Here is a 20,560-nt window from a genome sequence, read left to right as displayed (position 1 = left end):
CTCACTGAGGACCGGAGAACTGGCGACTAGCTTAACGGGAACGTTGTCGGTAGGTTTGGACCTGTGCGGTCTATCTTTATCTTTACGCTTTTTCGGAAGATCGGCTGTCAGATGGCTTACCAAAGCCATATCAGAGTTCAAGGACTGTAAGGGAAAATATCTAGCTACAATAAGGGCCCGACAATGGACAGTTCTGGAGCTGAACAAAGCACAAAGGCAACAGCGGGGGACGTTGTGGTCTGGGCCTAAACAACTGATGCAGGAAGAATGAAAATCTTGGTGTGGTATTTACTTTCCACAGGCGAGACAATTGTTAACTTTTTCTGATGTTGGTTAGTGCAAGAAAAAAGGATCCCTATTAGGGTACTTAGCTTTAGAAGACTTCAGCTTGAATTCGGTAGACGAAACTCAGGTAGCGGCCGACTGGCACTTGTATGAACTGGTTCTGCTTTGAGCTCCACAGCAAGAAAGACTGATGTAATGGCGTCGGCTGCCTTACTTTATACTACTGATGACCTGATGTCAGTACTGAAGCGACAGCAACCGACGCAAAAATACTAAGCCTCAGGTATTCCGGCTGGCCGAGGGCTACCCTGGCAGGGATAACCCAAATGTGATGACTGCAACAGTGAAGCACGAAGAACATCCTGTGTGTTCCTACTTCCTCTAGACATCTGTAAGCCAAAAGGATGGGGGATGGTGGGATGGATGTGAAGAATAATGAAACTGGACAACACAAATGCCAAGTTATGGTAAGTACATTACTTCTAAATCTGATGTTCACTTCATTCTTCCTCATGGTAGGGTCAGAGTCCCCAGCTACACACTTTCCTGGGTGGCTTTCATGGAAGGAAAGGACATGGTGGAGCACCATGGAGTGAAAGGATGCTCTGCTTCTGGACACAATGTCCAACTTATAGGGGAGACAAATGTATGAGGTTTGGCCCAAGTCGCTGCAGCGCAAATTTCATCAATAGAAGTTCTGGTTGAGAAAGCAAACAAAGTGGCCACAGACCTGGTTGAATGTGCTTTTGGTGAATGAGATAACTGCATGCCTTTTAAGGAATAAATGGTACAAATGTAGTAATCCATTTGGAAATCCTTATTGTTGGCACTGCTTGGCCAAGCTGGTTTGAGAAAAAGGCGATGAACAATTGTTCTGATTTACAAAATGACTTTGTCTTGTGCAAACAGAAATTCAGTTGTTTATGCACATCCAGAAGGTGTAAAAATAAGTTATGTACTTACCATAACGGATATTTGTAGTCTATCTCGCCCTTCATTCTTACACTTGGGATCGGAGCCAAACCTCAGCTCCGACACAGCCATTCTCTAGCTCCATAACCCAGATCTTTGCAAGGAGAAACATACAGAGACAAAGAACAAACCATGTCGAAAGGACCTAACATAACCATAATGCAGTAGTCACTCTACCCCCAGGTCCTCAAGGAGGGAGGGTTTGTAAGAATGAAGGGTGAGATGGACTACAAACATTGAATACTATGGTAAGTACATAACTTCTTTATGTTCTGTAGTCCTATCTCGCCTTCATTTACACTGGGGACAGCGTCCCCAGCACCTTCATCTTTGGTGGCTCATTGGAAAATGCTCCTGAATACTGTGGAAGCAAGGAAGACCTGTTCCTGGAAGCCATATCCAATTTGTAGTAAGTAATGAATGTATGAGGTGAAGCCCATGTTGCTGCTAAACAGTTATTATCTATTGGAATTTTTGCCTGAAAAGCTACAGAGGTAGACACAGGCCTAGTAGAATGAGCTTTCATCTTGAAGGGAAGATCTTTGCCACTGGCTGTATAGATAAAGGAAATGCAGTGAGACAATGAGACTTTAGAAACTGGAAGGCCCTTCGTTGTATCTGAAAAGAACACACACAATTGATCCGACCTTCTGAAATTCTTAGTTCTGTCAAGATAAAAACGCAATTGTCTATGCGTGTCCAGTTGGTGAAATTTGTACTCTGTCTTGTTAGAAAAATTAGGGAAGAAAACAGGTAATTCAATGGACTGATTAATATTGGCCTGAGAAGAAACCTTAGGAACAAAGGAAGGCTTTGTCCGTAAGGAGACCCTATCTCTGTGAAACACCAAATTAGGGGGTTTAATGGTAAGAGCTTGCAGTTCAGAGATCCTCCTTGCAGATGTGATAACCACTAAAAATATAGTTTTCCATGACAAGAACTCAAGGTCACAAGTTGCTGAAGGTTTGAAAGGGCTTGAAGTAAGTCCATGGAGTATGAAATTCAAATCCCATGGCGCCACCGGATCCATGACTGGGGGTCTTAACAAGGTGGCCCTTTAAGGAAAGCTCTGCACAGTCTATGAGCCATAAGTTTGGGGTCGTTAGCCAAATGAAAGTTAGAAATAGCTGCCAGTTGAACTTTAATAGTGGCAGCTGCTGAACCTTGATGGAACAACTAAGAAAGGGACTCAAAAATGGCAGAAATGGAAGGTGTGTAAGGATCGAGGTTTCTCTCACAGGCCCAAAAGGAGAATCTTTTCTATTTACTGGTATAAGTCTTTTTGGTAGAAGGTTTGTGAGAGGATGTCAGAATGTGTATAACCTCAGGAGAAAAGTCATGAAGCCTGAATAGGGATGTAATTGGAGCAGCCAAGCTGTCAAATTGAGGGTTTGGAGAGAGGGATGGAACACTTCTGACATGTGCGTCAGCAAATCTGGCACTGGGTCCAGAGTCCACGGTTCGTCCATTAGATGAGGTCTGAGGAATGGGAACCAAATCTGTCGAGGCCAGTAAGGAGCAATTAGGATCATTTTGCTTCCCAAGGATATTGCTTTCTGAATTACCTTCGAAATCAGGGGGAATGGTGGAAAAGCATTGAGAAGTCCCGAGGGCCAATCGTGAACGAGTGCATCTCTGGGTGTCTCCCCTTCCGGGGGAATTAGGGTGAAGTAGTTGCTGCATTTGGCATTGAGAGGGGTAGCGAATAGATCACAGTAAGGCTGACCATTTGCAAAAAATTTGTTCTGCAATGTGTGTTCAGAGACCACTTGTGAGGCATCAGAATAGCCCTGCTGAGCCTGTCGGCTATCGCGTTGGATTTCCCCGGAATGTGCATTGCAACCAGAAAGAGTTGGGAAGACAATGCCCACTCCCAGACCTGAAGGGCTTCTCTGCAGAGGGGGTAAGATTTGGTCCCTCCTTGTTTATGTACAATACCACCAACATATTGTCCGAGTGGATTGCAATCGTCCCTAGAGGGAGAAAGATGTGAAGTGCTTGCAACACCAGAAGCACTGCTCATCTCCAAGACGTTGATATGCAAATGAGCCTCATGTTCCTGCCACATGCCTTGGACTGTTCTCCCTAGATAATGCCCCCCACCCTATCTGGGAGGCATCCTTGGTCATGGTGGCAACGGGGGGGGGGGGCAAACAGTCTTGCCTGTGTTTAGATTGCTGGTCTGGGTCCACCAGCAAAGATCCTGTTTGCACAAATCTGTTATCAGGATGGGGTGAGAAAGAGGTAGATACTGCAGTGACCATTGGGCAAAGAGTAACCATTGCAGAACCCTCATGTGCAGTCTGGCTAATGGGACTAATGTTATTGTAGAGGCCATCGTCCCTAACAACTTGAGCACCATCTTTGCTTTCGCTTTCCTTACAGGAAGTAAACTCAAAACTTGTTCCCTGAGGTTCTGAATTCTTTATACGGGAAGGAAAGCCCTCATTGAGATGGTGTTTATTGCAGCGCCAATAAAATTCACATGTTGAGAGGGCGATAATGCAGGTTTTTGCCAATGTACTGCAATCCCTAACTGCAAGCAAGTTGAAATGGTAGCGTCACTGGCCTGTAACAGTAGATGCCTGGTGGTGGCAGTCAGGAGACAGTCGTCCAGGTACGGAAACACTTGGAATCCCAGACGTCTCAAGTGAGCCGTTACCACTGCCATGCATTTGGTGAACACCCTGGGGGCTGTGGTGAGACCAAAGGGCAGGATACGAAACTGATAATGACTGGCCCCCAGCCAAAAGCATAAGTGACTCCTTGGTGCCCTGTCCATCTTAATATGGTAGTATGCATCTTGGAGGTCTATGGAGCACATCCAAACATCTTCCCTTAACAGCAGGAGTATCGACTGTAAGGTGACCATTCGGAACTTGGACTTCTGTACAGATTTGTTCAATTTGCGGAGATCCAAGATGGGTCTCATGTCCCCTGTTCTTTTTGGCACCAAAAAGAATCTGGAGTAAGTCCCTAATTCTACTTGGTCTGCGGGGACGGGTTGGATGACTCTCTTTATGAGCAACTTTTGGATTTCTAGAGTTACTGAATCCGTGTGATTTGGGTGGAACATCTGGGATTCGTCTGATCTGAGGAGGTGGAGAAAAGAAGAGAATATGGTAACCTCTGGTAATTATCTTTAATACCCACTTGTCTTGCGTAATATTGTGCCAGGCTTCTGGGTATAAAGATATACGGCCCCCGACTGGCTCCAGAGATGTGCAGTCGGGCCTCCTTTCAGGAGCGCTGATAGGGATGACAATGAAAGTAATCACGGTCACTCTGGTTCTGCGGGCCTCTCCTGCCTCTAGGGTGGTGTCTACCATTATTTCCTCCTTCTCTGCCTCTGGAGAAGGAATCACCTTGTGCTTCCTGAAAAAAACCTCTGCGACTTCTTGAACCATTTTACTGCCCTTTGGGAAAGGGTCTAGAAGGAATGGAAAAACAGACTCCCACAGCAGACAGGGTTTTTCCTTCCTGTTTGCACCTGGTGAGTGTGTCCTTTACCTTGGCTCCAAACAATGAGGATCCATCAAAGGGAGCATTGGAAAATGTAGACGTAAAGGCCTCTGCAAAGTTACACAAGCGCATCCAGGAGTGTCTTCTAAGCGAAACTCCTGAACCCACTGCCCTACTCGCTCCATCAGCTCCATAAGATATCAGCCTTATGGAGGAGTTTACAATAGAATTTAAGGTAGACATCTGTGCGTTAACCTTCTCAGATACCGCTGCAGATACATTACCTTGCAGACTCTCTCCTAGTTCTTTTAGGAGATCTCTCTGGAGCCTTGTGAAGTGAGACAGGTAGTTCAGCAATCTAAGTGTAAAAGCCGCTGAAGAAAAGAAACGTTTCCCGTACCTATCCATCATTTGAGACTCCTTGTTCAGTGGATGGACAGTGGAGGAAGTTTCAGCAAGTTCCTTTTTGGTGGCTGCTGCCACCACCATGGCATCTACTAGAACGCCCTTAGCAAGAACCGGTTCCACAGAATCAGGAGATTCCCACACCTTTCGACTCACTAAATCCAGTAGCTCGTCAAAAGGTGGAGACACCTAAGAGGTGGAGGGTTGAGACCCGAAAAGCCTTCAGGTACACGGACTCATCAGAAGGGGATGTGGTGGGCCAGCCGCCTCTCTGTTTCAGGATCTCAAAGATATTTGTGAAAGAGATATCATCAGAGGATGACTTGGAGGACCCTTCTGACTCCTTGAGGTCAGTGCCTGATGTAATGGACTCATTAGGGGAGTCAATATGTTTCCTCTTACAAGTTTCTTCCTAGGTGGCTCCTCAGAAGGGTATTCTGGGGAGACCTCGGAAGACTGGGGACCACTCATGGAGGTTTCCTGAGGCTGCGAGTCTCTGCTGTGTTGGGAGAGAGAGGGAGCTGAGACTGAAGTTGGTGCTTTAGGGGGAACAGTGTCGGTATCTGTGGTTGAAACTGAATACCTGTACAGCACACTCCTCATCACCTCTGAGGCTGATCCTCCCGGCTCCAAGGATGCCCCCTGCTCTGAAGATGCAGAGACAATCTTCAGCGCCAATGCAGATGCGGGTTCCAAGCTCACCAGAGCCAAAGCACCGAGAGGTAGGCTCGGAACAGAAGAAGTTTGATTCTAAGCATTCCCCCTCGGGCCCGACCGGAGAACTGAAGATCCTAGACCCCAAGGACAGCATCGAAAGGGTCGGAGTGGATATCGGAACCAAGAGACCCACTGAGGTAGCTGGATCCGGACCTTTCCACAACCCGAGAAACCGACATCTCTTGCTCCGAAGGCCCAGAGTGGCTCGGAGGAGGAACATCGACAGGGTGTAAGGGCACATTAGGCTCCAGAGCCGACTGGGACAGAGCCGAAAGTAAATTTGACAGCAGCTAAGTCTGAAGCAGTCTGTGTACCACTCTCTCAACGTCCTCATCAGAAAAGCTCCTAGAGGACCTGGAAGATAGAGTGGGGGACCTAGATCGCTGAAAGATAGGTGACCTAAGAGTCAGGGAGACTGATCGGAGTTCAGCTGATTGGCTCCGAGACACAGGCTCAGTTATCGGCTCCGAAACTCCTAGAGCCGAAACTGATGGATCCACAATAGAAACCTTGTCGGCACAGAGATCAGTGGAGCTGGCAAGGATGTAGTCATTTTGGCAACTTTGTCTGGCGGCTCCGACACTGAGTGGGAGACCACCTTTTGGTAGATTTGGCTTTATCTTTTTTGGAGGAAGGAGATTTAGAGCTGGAGGATGAAGAAGTCAACTCCTCCTCAAAAGAATGCTTCAAAAGTCCTTTCAAGATAAGTTTGTTCTTCCTCTCCTGAAGAACACGGGGACTAAAGGCATGACAAAACAAGCAAGACTCTTGGAGGAGAATAGCCCCAAAGAGTACACACACAGATTGTGCCCATCCATTAAGGACATTTTCTGGGCACATTTTATACATTTTTTAAAGCCCGAAGGCTTGTGATCCTTAGTATCCTAAGTATCCTTAGACATAGTGCAATAAACAACTAAGATAAGAATGCACAAGAACTACCTCCACACAGACGGGCAACAGTAAAGACAAACAGGCAGACAGAGGACTAGGTCCTCTAACTTAAATGGGCCTAGCCCTAAGAGGAGAAGAAAGAGAGAACCTGAGGACAAGGTCCTCTAACTTAAATGGGGCCTAGCCCAGGGAAAGAGACAAACAACAGAACCGAGGACTAGGTGCTCTAACTTAAACAGGCCTAGCCCAAAGTGAAAGGGAAATAGAAACAATAGCATTAACAATCAGCACAAGCGAAGCAAGGATACAAGAAGGCCAACGGAAGAATGGCCAAATCAGTAAACACAGAAAACGATGCAGCAAATTGTCTAAAACAGACATGGAATGCGCTAACACACTAAGCTATAGACTAAAATTATTTTTAGTCAACAATTAACTAACAAAAAAGCATTGAAAGTTTTGACTTCACCATGGCCAAGAAGAAGCACGTCTGAGCTCAATGAGTGGTAAACGAGACCTGGGTTATGCTTGCGGTGCATCATGGGATACCTCATAGCCACGAGCCAACCAGAAGTTTTGGAGCTAGAGAATGGCCGAGTCGGAGCCAATGTTCGTCTCCGATCCCAAGTGTAAGAATGAAGGCGAGATAGGATAACAGAACATCATATATTCACCCTTGTTCAAATGATTCGGGAAGAATACCGGGAGTTGATTAGTCTGATTAATATTTGACTCTAGCTACTTTGGGCATGAAGGAAGGATTGGTCCTCAAAGATACCCTATCCTTATGGAAAATAATGTACAGAGATTTGGAAGACAGGGCTTGCAGCTCAGACACTCTTTGCAGAAGTTATAGCTACAAGAAAAACTGTTTTCCAAGACTAGAACTTGATATCGCAAGAGTCAGCTGGTTCGAATGGTCTTTGAGTAATACCTTGAAGAACAACAGTCAGGTCCCATGCAGGACAGGGATCTTTGACTGGTGATCTGAGTAAGAACACTCCTTTCATAAATGCCTTACATAATTTGGATGTAAAGGTGAAGTCTCCTCCATAAAAATTTTAAATTGCCACCAGTTGCAATCTTCTAGTGGAAAAACTAGCCACGTCTTGGTAAAGGGAAGCTAGAAAAAAAAGAATATCTGACAGAGACACAGAAAAGGGATCGATATTTTGCTTGGAGGGCCAAAAAGGCAACCTTTTCCACTTACTACTGTAAACCTTTTTTGTGGAAGTTTTCTGGGAGGCCAGCATAATCTTTACAACTGCTGAAGCTAGCCTGGACTTGTTTAAGGTCACTGAAAGTGGAGAAGCCAAGTGATTAACCTTAGGGACCGAAGATTGAAGCACTGGTGTTCTTTCTGATGGAAGAGAGATCAGATCCTTACTGATGAGGCGAGATAGGAGCTGTGAAGATAGGTGAAAGCTGCCAGCCTAGCCAGATAATTTTGTAGATAATTATGTCATTTGTAAATATTAGTATAAGCCACAGGCTTGTTCTCTTAAATGGGAAAAAATGGTGTTAAACGTGGAACTGCAAAAATGTAACAACAGTGCACTCTGCTGTAACAAAGCTGATAAGTCAATTCTTTGATGTCAAAACTCAAAGCCGAGATGTCTAGATAAAGGCATTCTGCCTACTGTTTTGAGGCCAGAGTTAATGGCTACAATTTGCATGTATAACTAACCTCTGAGAGTCCGTTAGCCTGGGAACCAGAAAGAAATGATGTAATCTGAAATGAATCACTGGTACTGTGTTTTCAATTTAAGGACAGAAAGAATGAGACCATGAGAGCATTTGTCTTGAGAACATCCAACTCACCACTCTGCCTGTGTCTATATGTAAGTAGGATCTCAGACTTTAGTGTTTTCTCTTAGAAATAGCTAGGAATTAGAAAGATTAGACTAAGTGGTTTCTCTTAGAAATATCTAGAAATTAGGAAGATTAGACTAAGTGTTTTTCTGTCCTGATGTCAGAACTTCTACTGTATTATTATTTTAAGTATTTCTCTCTGATCTTTGAACTCTTGACTCGCAACTAGCATTGTGTATATAGAAAAAATGACCAATTTCAACAACTGGCTAAGCTTCTGGTGTCATTCACAGGGGATCCAGTGTCTGTCAACCTGGGATGCCATACTCGACAAGCCTCGTTGCTTCGCAAGAGACGGCTTGCACCGGTCACCCCTAGGCTTTCGAATACTGGCCAAGGCTCTTGCTGCTCCCATAGTGCCTTTTTAGGCAAGGCTCAAAAGTCAAACCCACCTCCGTAAACAGCACAAATAAAAAAATGAGGGTTATGCTAATCAACGCCAGGAGTTTAAATCTCAAAATGCATGCGCTCGAAGCACTCCTCAGTATGGAGAACGTCGACATCTGTGCAGTAACTGAAACCTGATTCAAGGTTGATCGTGATGGCCAACAGATCCCTGGACAAAGGAGATGATTCCTCATGGGTGTCGTAAGGAGACAATTGTCTATATACGGAAACACTTGGAATTTTTGCAGTCTCAAGTGAGCTGCTACCATTGCCATACATTTGGTAAACACCTGGGGGACTGTGATGAGGTCAAAGGGCAGGGCTCTGAATTAATAACGATCGGCTCCCAGCTGGAAGTGCGGGTGTCTCCTGGACCATCTGTCTATTTTGATATCACAGTATGTGTCCTGGAGATCTACAGAGCATATCCATTCGTCCTTGCACAGGTGTGGCAAGGTGGACTGCACCGTAACCATCCAGGGAATTGACTTCTCGACATACTGATTTAACTTGTTTAGACCTACTATCCAACGTAGATCCCCTGTCTTTTTTGGCAACAAAAAGAAGTACGAGTAAGTTCTGGACCCTTTTTGTTTGGTTAGGGCCTTTTTGATGATTCTTTTTTGTAGAAGTATGTAAACTTCTTTTAGGGCAACTCCCTCTGACTGGATGGAACACTGGGGAGAATCCTCCTGGGACTTGGAGGCGGGATGGAACAGGGAACTAAACAGCCCTTGTATACAACGTTTAGCACCCATTGAAATTTTGTTATGTTTGTCCAGGCATTTAGGTGCAATGGCAAACAGCCCCCAAGTGTCTCCAGGACAGTCGGGCAACGCTTCAGGACTGCTGATAGGGCTGGTCAGAGAAAGGTTCTCTGAAGCCCTAATTTTGTGGACACCCCTCTGGCTCATGGGCAGCATCTTCCATTTAAATCCTCTTCTACCTATACAAGAGGAGTCATCACCTTGAAACTTTCAGAACCAAAGCTTCCTACCACCCTGTTCATTCCTTGCAAACATCCATTGAGGAGTAGAAACTTGATCCCTACTGCTGATCACTCTCAGTGAGTGTTTCCCTGAAAGATGGTCCAAAACAGGGTAAGCCATCGAAGGCAGCATTAGTAAAGAATGCTTTGAAGGGTTCCAAAAACCCGCACAGCCTCATACAAGCATGTCTCATTATGGCTATGCCTGTTCTGGCTACTCGAGAGATGCCTTCTGCAGCTTTTGAGATCAACCTCGAGGAATTTGCTAGAGATGAAAGAGTAGCCAACTGAGGAGATACTGTCTTGAGGTCCTCCTCAGTCATGGTCTCTGTAACACACTCTCCTGGTTCATGTCTCTTTGAAAGCGGGTGAAGTGTGCCAGGTAGTTCAAAGCTCTCAGCCCAAAGGTGGCTGAGGAGTACATGTGCTTCCCATGCCTGTCCAAAGCCCATGACTCCCTGTTCAGGAGATGGACGGTGGCGCTCTGTTCTGCTAATTCTCTGTTTGTGGCTGCCAACACCATGATAGCACCTTTTTGGAATGGGCTTCATGGTGTTGGGCTCCTTCCAGGCCCTGGGGAAAATTATAGGCCCTGTGGAAAACTATATCAATCAGCCTGCCTGCCGGGGAGGGGTCACCCAAGATGCAGATTGGCCTGTCCCAAAGGTCTTCAGAAACACTGACTCCTCAGAAGATGGAGGTTAGGAGGACCATCAACCTTTTTGTTTCAAAATTTCTAAAATGTCTCCAAAAGAGACGTCTTTCAATGGAGATCTTGGGGATCCTTCTCCCACATTGAAGTCAGTGTCCTCTATCTAAGACTCCACAGGAGAGTCTAAGTGCTTCCTCTTGCACCTCTTCTGCCAATGCAGCTCCTCTGCGGGCTGCTCAGGGGAGGACTAAAAAGAATGTGGGACCCTTTAGGGGGTTGTAGTGGTCTGAAGGCTCAATCTGGGGGGTTGACCTTGGACAGGATGTATGGGCTCAAGGCTCAATAAAGATATGGGCTGGGATGGATCCTGGGGATGAGGGGATGCAACTCTAGATCTAGCAAAGGCCTACTGTACTGTCTGAAAGGCCGAAAGACTTGAGGAGACCCCCTCCCTCAGAGCTGAAGCTACCTGGGGAGGAGTAGAATCTACTCTGGATATGAAACCTCCCGACAGTATTGGACCCAAGTTATCAAGGGCAGAGGCTCCCAGGGGGAGGGATGGCTCCAACAAGCTCGGACCCTATGTCAGCCCCTTGGTCCGAGCACCAAAATCTCAGGTCCGAGACCCACTCTGCTCCAACGGTACCGGAGCTGAGCCGGTCTGGGACCCTGATGGAATCAAGGAGAAAAGACTGCCTGGATCCTTCAACGATTCCCTCAGGAATCCCAGATCCTGTGGTTCCGAAATGACTCAATGAATTGGAAGAGTAGGCAGAGATAGTGTTGGAGATGGCATGGATCCAGGATGGAATGGAGAAGCCAAAGTCCCCATCTCTATCTGTGCCTTGAAGAAACTCATCATATCCTGTCCATATCAGAAGGGAGGAAGTTCTGAGACAATCTCGAGGAAGCAGAAGAGTACCCTGACTTGGCTGGAGATAATATGGTAAAAGAAAGAGCCAGAGAAGCCTTCCTATGATGTCGTCTTGGAGAACGTCTCCGGGGTCTCGGATCTGAGGTGGTCGGATCCAACAAAGATCTGCCTGAACAGGAGAGTCTATAATGAGAGGGGTCAGATCATTCGGAACAGACACAAGCCAGTAGACACAACAGAAGCCTGTTTCAGATCCAAAGAAACCAGAGGATATGAAGCATCTTTGGTCTCGCTCAGATCTGTGGCTTTTGGATCCAAAGCACCTTTAGATCTGCTCGGATCTGTGCCGTTCGGATATGAAGGTACTGTGGACATGCTCAGATCCGGAGTCCTAGTATCCAGCAGTCTGGATCTTTTTCCAGCCGGAGAGGATGAAAAAGCCCTGGCAAGACAGAGGAGACTCTTCTTCTGTGTTCCTTTGAACCCGAAGGGCATGCAGGAGTCTAAGCACCAGAAGAGGGCAAAAGCCCTTTCAAAATCAATGTATTCTGTCTGTCTGTCAGGGAGCACAGATTGAAGGCCACACAGATGGAGCAATCTGCTTTAAGGCGCCTGGACCCTAAGCCACAGAAACACTACTTGTGGGCATCGGAATTGAGAATCTTGTGCCCACAAGAAGTGCATCTTTTGAATCCGGTGGGTTTATCAGCCATCGGGAACTGGAGCACACTGACAATATACACACAGAAAAAAAAAAGTTTACCTATAAACTTAAACTTTAGCTATCTACCATAACAACCACTAAAAAGGCTTAATCTAAAAGGGCGCCAAAGGCACAAGTATTAACAATAGAAGCCTGACGTTAATGTGATAAACTAAGGGAGGGGAGGCTAACGACAAAAAAGAAAAAAAGACTATACTACACTTTTAAAAAAACAGTTATGGAAAGGACTTAGCTCTGAAAAGCTATTGAATATCCCAAGAAACACCTCAAGGACTACAGACCACATCTGTCTGAGAGGTTAGTGCACAAGAGAGGAACTATGGGAGACGGAGGAGCTTGAGGCTTCGATCATGATCTAGTGATCTGGCCAGATGAAATTAGAAGATGGAACATATGACCCTACCATGAGGAAGAATGAAATGGACAACATCAGATTGCATTTTTCATGTGCTTCAGAATTTGGAAGCTTGTGAGTACAGGTAATACACTTCTTAAAGCTGGAAGGCTTATCCAACATCCTGATCATCACAAACAAAAACTACAAAATAAAACATTATTAAGTATTTTATATATAATTTATAAATACAGCAGAAAATGAAATTAGAAAATATGAATCTATTGTTATTTTATAAGTTAAAAAAACAGAAGTAGAAAGTTAAAAGGGGGAAGGATAAAATATAAACAAGATGTAAGGTAGCTTACTCTTCTCACAGGGATTATGGACAGGGAAAATTGCTTCTCAACCTCTTGGAGCAACAAATCTGGACAAAGCCTAAAATAATTGGGGGGGGGATGCAAAGTGCAAAAACAGATGGATTGTAAATAATGTTATAAACTTAGAAAGTTGTTTTAGTATCCATTTTGTGAATGATATGAAGTTAGAAACTCAGTGGCTTCAGTCTTCTAGGATTTGCCAGAAAAACACAAATTTTCTGAGGAAAAGACCAAAAATTTAAGGCCGAAATCTGCAGAGATGAGAGCTATAGGGAAGGACCTAAGCACCAGATCCAAAGCTTGGAAGTAGCTGTAGCCGGATCAGAGATCCATCTATTGAGGTACAGATGGAAAAGAACATCATACCCAAAGTTTTCTCAGTAGTGGCTTCAGCTTGAATTTTACAGTCTAACAAATGCACATACGAATACAGACATTCCTAAACTGCTAAACCCACATTAAAACATTTGTAATGATATTAATATCCCAAAGCTTTTTAGACGTGCATAAAGTGGATAACAGCATGAAAAGTGGACACAAGCAGTTAACTCAGTAAGGAACATGATGACATGTCCAAAGGATGATGCTTGTCTAACTCCAAAGAGATAACTAGTTACAGTAATATTGTAGTCTTCAGAGGTATACCCTTTAAGTAAACCAGTACATTAAAGTTGATTTTCTGCACTGCATTGGCATGCTCTGCTCATTTCTTGTGTACGCACTCAAAAGACAGCCTTTCTGAGTTACGTTTCCATTTGTTCTGTAATTTGCTTTATTTTATCCAGCAGACCACTTACTCTTTCTTGTATCATTTATTCTTAAGTATAAAGCTGTAAGCTACACAAAACATACAATGCTTACAACAATGAAAAGCAAATCCATACAGGTTTTTAACTGATGGTTATTTTTTTTTTATTTGTGAAATACTTCTGTTTTGTAATTAGAATATTTTAAATCTGAAAGCACAATATAAAATCTGGTGTAAAAAGTAAACTATGCTGGAGATAAACATTTTCCCATTGCTGTATTTTTTTGTCTGAAAACCTATAGAAATCCTACATTTGACAAACAGCAGAAGTCAGTTATTAACATATTCCCAGTGTTCCAAATGTTTTCTATCAACCTCCAGAAATCACTCATTTTGTCAGATGACAATTTTGAAGAGGCATTTTTCTGGTACAGCACAAGTGCTTAATGTGATATCAAGAGACAATGACAAGAGGAATAAGCAGATGAACAGATGACTGTTTCTGTTACTGCATTATATTTTATACATAAAGAACTAGCTTGGGAATCCTGTATAATTAACAATACACAGCTGACATGGCTAAGACAAGAGAACAGAAATAGCCAAACCACCCTTCAGGCAATATACTTTTCTGCACCTCTGACAGAGAAGGAAAACACAGATGAAAAAACTTGGTTAAAACAAAAAAGTCAACTTAAAGAAGTAACAGTTCACTGCTTGGAAATAAAATATAATTTCAGACAACATGAGGGGAAAACAGAAAGTAATCCTGTTACCAGATTTTGAAGTCAGTACTGGTAAATGTTACCATAAACTGCAGAGAAATATACCTTCACTTTGAATTTTCACATATAAAGTACCAAAGTTCTTAATCAGGATAACTAATTCACAGGACATAAAAAGCAGTAGGTTTTATGATAAAATGTTTCAAATAACATTTTCTTACTTCACATAAAACTGACATAAAACCCTCAATGCCAATCATTTTCTTTTTACACCGTTAGGCCATTATTACAAGGCATTTTCCAATACAATAAGTCACATATTTGCAAGGAAACGTCTATTTACAAGAGGGCAGATAAGCAGAACAATACCTGCTACATACACCATGTCATATCAACAGAAATGATTGTCTATTCAAAGCAGCCCGAACCTTTAAACACAATAACAAAAATAAGTGTACAACAAAATAATACATTTGCATTTCATTTTGTATACATTAATCACTTTGGTAATTTGTTTCATTTCACTATGCAGACCATATGGTATTGTTAAATAGGTGCTTTAACAATCTGTTCACTTGTTTGAACAGGGGTGAATGAAAATGCAGGAAGATATTTTAAAGAATTTTCCAGTATTCATTGCCCATTCCTGAGTTTTGCTTCAACCTTGTGACTACCTTAGCCTACATTTAAATAATTAAGAAAAATAAATGGAATTCTTGTGTGATGTTAATTATGGTACATATATACCACAGAAATTTAACATGTCTTAATTTCTAGTAATTTCTTCTGTTTTAGCAAAATAATTTTGGATTATAATCTACATACACCCTGTGTGTATGTTCATGTACAGATCACTTATTTAAAAAGTCAGGATCCTGCTGAGTCTCTCAAACTGGAATGGAAGGCTGATTACATGGCTGACTTTGTTTAGCCTTCTTGCACTTTTAAGAATAAAGAAATTTTAAAACCTTTAGGATCTGGAGCTTACAATATCATCACACATGTATAACATTTTTGTACATCAGTTTTACAATATTTCACACAAGGAAAACACTTTAAAATAATTAACAGTGACAGTACCCTTAAAAGTATCTGAATAAATTTACTATTAGCCTGCTTGCTTGAATTCAAATTTCCTTTACAAACGACATGTAGGGCAAGTCTATCTTCATTTCTGAGTAGCATTAATGCAGTAACTCAGGTAAAGATGCATTATGTCTTCAAGGAGTATTCTAGACTTAAGCAAACTAAACCAAATACTGTCCTGAATATAACCACATAAACATAACTATGATAAGCAAGTCATAAAAAAAATAACTACTGTCGTAATGATTTTTATGCTGTAACACAGGCATGAAAAAAAAATCTGAGAGATCCGTAGTATTCAGTATGGCTATTAATTTCACCAGTTCTTACCATAACAAATTCAAAATTCATAAATACCAGAACCAGACTACAGAGATTTTGCAATATGTAAATACATAAAAAAACATTGAAGACTGAAATAATGGGAGGTAAATGGTTTGGGGTTCAAAACTAGGAAAACTTTTTCCACTCTGTCATCTCCACTGATCAAATGGCTAAATAATAGCATCGTGTTCCTCACTGCAAACAAAAAATATATATAGAGTTAGAAATTACATGTCTTTACAATGCAGTATACATAAATGAGAAAAAAACAGTATTGTGGCTACATTTGGGCAATACTATTAATGGCTAGTTCTCTTTTCAGAAAGCAGCTGTAGCTATCTTTCAAAAGCGCTTTTTCTTCATTTTTTTAACCATCTGGATGTCTTATGTGGAAAACATACATTTCACATTAGACCAACAACAGCATCAGCAAAACAAGTTAACATATGACATTCCAGTATTGGTATCTTGAAACCCCTCTTTTGGGGTTCCACACTGGTGGAAACAAAGGCCATTACAAATTGGGATTATCAAGAACACATATTCCGGAGCCTGCTGAAGAGCACAAACTAAAACAAAATACTTAAAACTAGTAAGACACACTGCACTAGGGTTGTCTACACAATGTATAATGAAGATCTGCTTACAGCTTCTTAATTCTGTCTCCCTCACAGCTGTTAAGGGTTGAGAGGGTGGCTTAATGGTTAAGGTGTTTGCCTTACAAACACAAGGTGCAGGGTTTGAGTCTCACAAGGGATAACTGGCTAAGCTTAAAATGGCTCGTAAGGGCAGTTAGCTTAGTACTAATCTATGAATCTATGAACCTATAACTCCACCACTTACACTAAATGCTACAAACCTTGTACCTTGTGTTGTGAGGTAGAAACCTTAACCACTATGGCTAGCTGCCTTTGTAGGTCATTTTAAGCCTAGCCAATTTCCCTCAAAGGTGAGAATCAAACTTTGTACCTTGTGTCTGTGAGGTAAACACCTTAACCACTATAAAAGCCCACCCAACCCATTAATATGATGAAAGATGAATTACAGGTATTGAAAAGTTTGAGTGCAAACAATGGAATTGTAATAACTCAACACTGTTGCTACCTATTATAATAATGAGGCACTCAGACAAGTGAATAATGCTACTGATTATATGAATATGTATTTTGATCCTATGTCTGAATTACAAACTAAACTTATGTTTTTTTTTTTTTTTTTTTTTATGAATAGATTTCTGGGGTTATTACATATTCTAAACTAAAGATTCTAGTGTTGGTTCCCAAACCAAAAGTACAGAAGTTTTACATCCTTATTCTTAAGCTGTCAAATCTATCATAGCACCCCGTAGCAGGACACCTACTGTGTCAGGTAGGGGTCAGAAACGTAGGTGGCTTAACCAGTGATCTCCTTGTGCTGGTACCACAAACTAACTCCCCACCTCCTCAGCAAAAAAAAAAAAAAAAAAAAAAAAAAACTACAGGTCTCAAGTTTGATTGTAAATACAATACTGGTTTTTAAAAGCCGTTATCCATTAAAGAGTGATCAAGATCAATTGTGCCCGGGACAGTTGCCCCCTGCGCCCCACCCTAGCTACCGTACTGGCAGGGGTTATGTCGCTGAAGTTACTTTTATGTACTTGTAGAATTATGTTAAAACCCTACTAGGACTTACTCCTGTACACTTAAAAGGATACTATATATATTTTTGTCAGTTTGGGAAGGTCCACAGATCCTCCACTACTTGCACGGTAACAGACATCCAGTCTCTGTATAGTAGTATCCCTCATGAGAGAGGGATGGAAACAGTACCTTTATTGACTCATTTTAGATTAATGATTTCACTGTACGACTGTTAGATATGATAAGATATGGACACTTTTTTCTACAAATAAAAACTGATACTTATAATTAAAAGGCACCATTATGGGGGGAAATGTTGCTCCCCTTTATGCTGATTTATTTATAGGCCATTTAGAGGATACAATGATTCTATATGAGTCAACTTTAAATATTACTAAGGATCTACTAATATGGAAGAGGTTCTTGGATCATCATTGGGTGTTGTGGATTAGGGTTTTGGTTCACTGGATAATTCTGACTTAAAGAAAGGGGATATTTGGAAGAAGATTTGGTAACAGCAAAGAATTTTGCTAGGTTACAAAACAGATATGACTCACTGAATTACAATACTGCAAGTAATTTGCTAATGAGAATAAAATCAGACAAACACATCTGGGAACAATGTATTCAAAATTAACCAGATAATTAATACATTTTGTTACATCTTTAAAAAAGATCCATTTTTGGAACAGTGGTACCATCTGCATGTAGTCTGGGGTACAGAAAGAGTAAAAAACGAAAGTTATGTAGTTATTATAACAGATCTGTGCTGTCTCATTTTTGTCTGGTTCAATGTTTGGGGATGTCAGATTTGATTGGATCTGACCTCAGCACTTTTTTTTCTAGAGCTGTGGATCTGAATCTCTGACTCCTCTCCTAGCCATAACTTTCTCATATCCACTCAGTTACCTCAGATCGAGATTGCTGACTTTATCCAAATTATAGATGCATTCATGTGAAAACTATAGAAATCAGTAGTTGTCAAAGATTAACAGGCTTGCTACTATCCCAATAAGAAACATAGTAACCTAGGTACAGACAGAGTCTAAATCGAGATCAGTCTAAACATCAGAAATTGCAGATAATGATTTGGAAGGGAGAACGAGGGATGTTTAACTGGATGAAAATGAGACAACATAGATCTATCGTTATGGTAAGTCCATAATTTTTGTATCCCATGTTATCTATTTTCATCCAATTCAATGTTTGGGACAGATATCCAAACTGACAAAAGGATACCTGGGTGGTAACAAGGAATGACTTTCCTGAGTACAGTGGAACCAAAGGATGACTGTTTTCTGGATTGCATGTCCAGTTTGTAATGAGATCTAAATGTGTAAATCATGGACCAGGTTGCTGCTGTACAAGTGTCATCAACAGGAACTCTCACCATGAACTCCGGAGAGGTAGCCATCACTCTCGTGGAGTGGGATTTTGGTTTTGTATGTAGGGGTAAATCCTGGCTAGTATAAACAAAGGTAAGGCAGTCTGACAGCCATTTAGAAATCATGACCTTTGACATATTTCTTCCCAATTTTACCTCACAAAAGGAAACAGACAGAAACTTATTTTCTTATTTCCTTGGTACCGCGTAAGCAAAATCTGAGCTGTCTGTGAATATCTAGTGTATACAGAAGTTATTCCCCTTTGTTTGGAAAAAGAGACTGGCAAATCAATAGATTAATTCAAATTTGCTGTGGATGTCACTTTTGGAAGAAAGGAAGAATTTGTTCTCTTGGTTACTTTGCTTTTGTGAAAAAAAAGAGATAAGGTGGTTTACATGATAATACTTGTAATTTAGAAACCCATCTAGTTGATGTGATTGCAACCATGGTCTTCCAAGAGAGATACCTGAGATCTACTGAGGCTGCTGGTTCAAAAGATTTCTGGGTTAGTACCTAAAGCAAGACCATAATGCCCCATGGAGGAATTGGATCTCTGATGGGGGTCTTACCAGAAAGGTTCCCTTAAGGAAAGTTTTGGAGATTTTAACAGAGGGAATAGAAGTGTCATTATGCCCTATGTGAAAATTATACATGGCAGCTATTTGTACATTAATCGTTTGAAAAACTACAACCTCCCTGAAAAAGTTCTCATAAAAAGTCTAAAATGAATGGGAGAGGCGTGGAAAAGGGATTCAAACCCCTTGATGAATCTCAGATAAAAAACCTTTTCCACTTACTCTGATAAATCGTTTTGGTCGACTGCCTTTGTGAGCAAGAAATACTGTGAACCACCAGAGGGAAAAGCCTGACGTCTCCAGCAATCATCAGAAAGTACAGTTGTGTACACTTACCATAAATGTAGATGTTAGAGTGTATTCACTGTTCCAGTCATCACCTGTGGGTTATCCCTGCTGTGGTAGCCCTCGGCCGGCCTGAATACCAGAGTCAATGTTTTTGTGCGCTGGCTGCTGTCGCCTGTAGTCTGACGTCAGGTCATCAAGCACTATAAAGCAGGGCAGCCATTGTCATTACATCAGTCTTTCTTGCCCTAACCCATCAGAAGCACAAGGGAAAAGAAAGAAGTGGTCCTGGTGGCCAAGAGCCACCTTGGGAAGCATGTATTCCCCTAGGGGAAGATGTGAAATGGGGGATGGAGGGAGGGAAACCAAGACTGCAACAGTAAATACACTCAAACATCTATATATACAGTAAGTGTACACAACTGTACTATGTTCTTTGTGTTTCACTGTTGCAGTCATCGCCTGTGGGAGGATTCCCAAAGCTGACTTAAAGGGTGGAAAGATAGGTAGTGTTAGAGTGTGCTCAACAATATACTAAGGTTGAAAGTAACTTAGCTACAATTATGCAACATAAATAAGGTATAAGATAAAGCTTACTTAAATGTAGAAATAGAGTTTAGTAATATGTAATCAGCATCCATACTAAATTACCATGGCTTGGAAAATCTGCTGAATGGACATTTTTCCCTTACAGACTTAAAAACAGGATGTATGCAAGAGCAAAAATGCAAAATGAGAAGTTATGTACCTACCATAATGTTCCATGTTAGTTGTCTTCTCTCACCTTCTTTCTTGCTGGATGGGTTCGGAGCCGATCCTCGGCTCCGACTCGGCCACTTACTAAAGCTCGAGAGCTAGTTTTACCGG

At 42.1% G+C, this 20,560-nt stretch overlaps 1 long non-coding RNA gene across 1 annotated transcript in view; it reads right to left on the bottom strand.

Annotated features, from left to right (window-relative positions):
- Positions 1-13,831: 13,831 nt before the first annotated feature.
- Positions 13,832-20,560, bottom strand: part of LOC122802777 — a 192,094-nt gene continuing 185,365 nt past the window's right edge. The window contains exon 3 of the long non-coding RNA XR_006364977.1: positions 13,832-16,024. This is a non-coding gene — a long non-coding RNA (uncharacterized LOC122802777). The remainder of the gene's footprint in view (positions 16,025-20,560) is intronic.

Source organism: Protopterus annectens, chromosome 5.part0 (assembly GCF_019279795.1).
Source record: "Protopterus annectens isolate FY-2018-M chromosome 5.part0, PAN1.0, whole genome shotgun sequence".
In the NCBI taxonomy this organism is placed as follows: Eukaryota; Metazoa; Chordata; order Ceratodontiformes; family Protopteridae; genus Protopterus; species Protopterus annectens.
The sequence above is the reverse complement of the archived record's forward strand: the minus strand, read 5'-3'. Positions and strand labels throughout refer to the sequence as shown.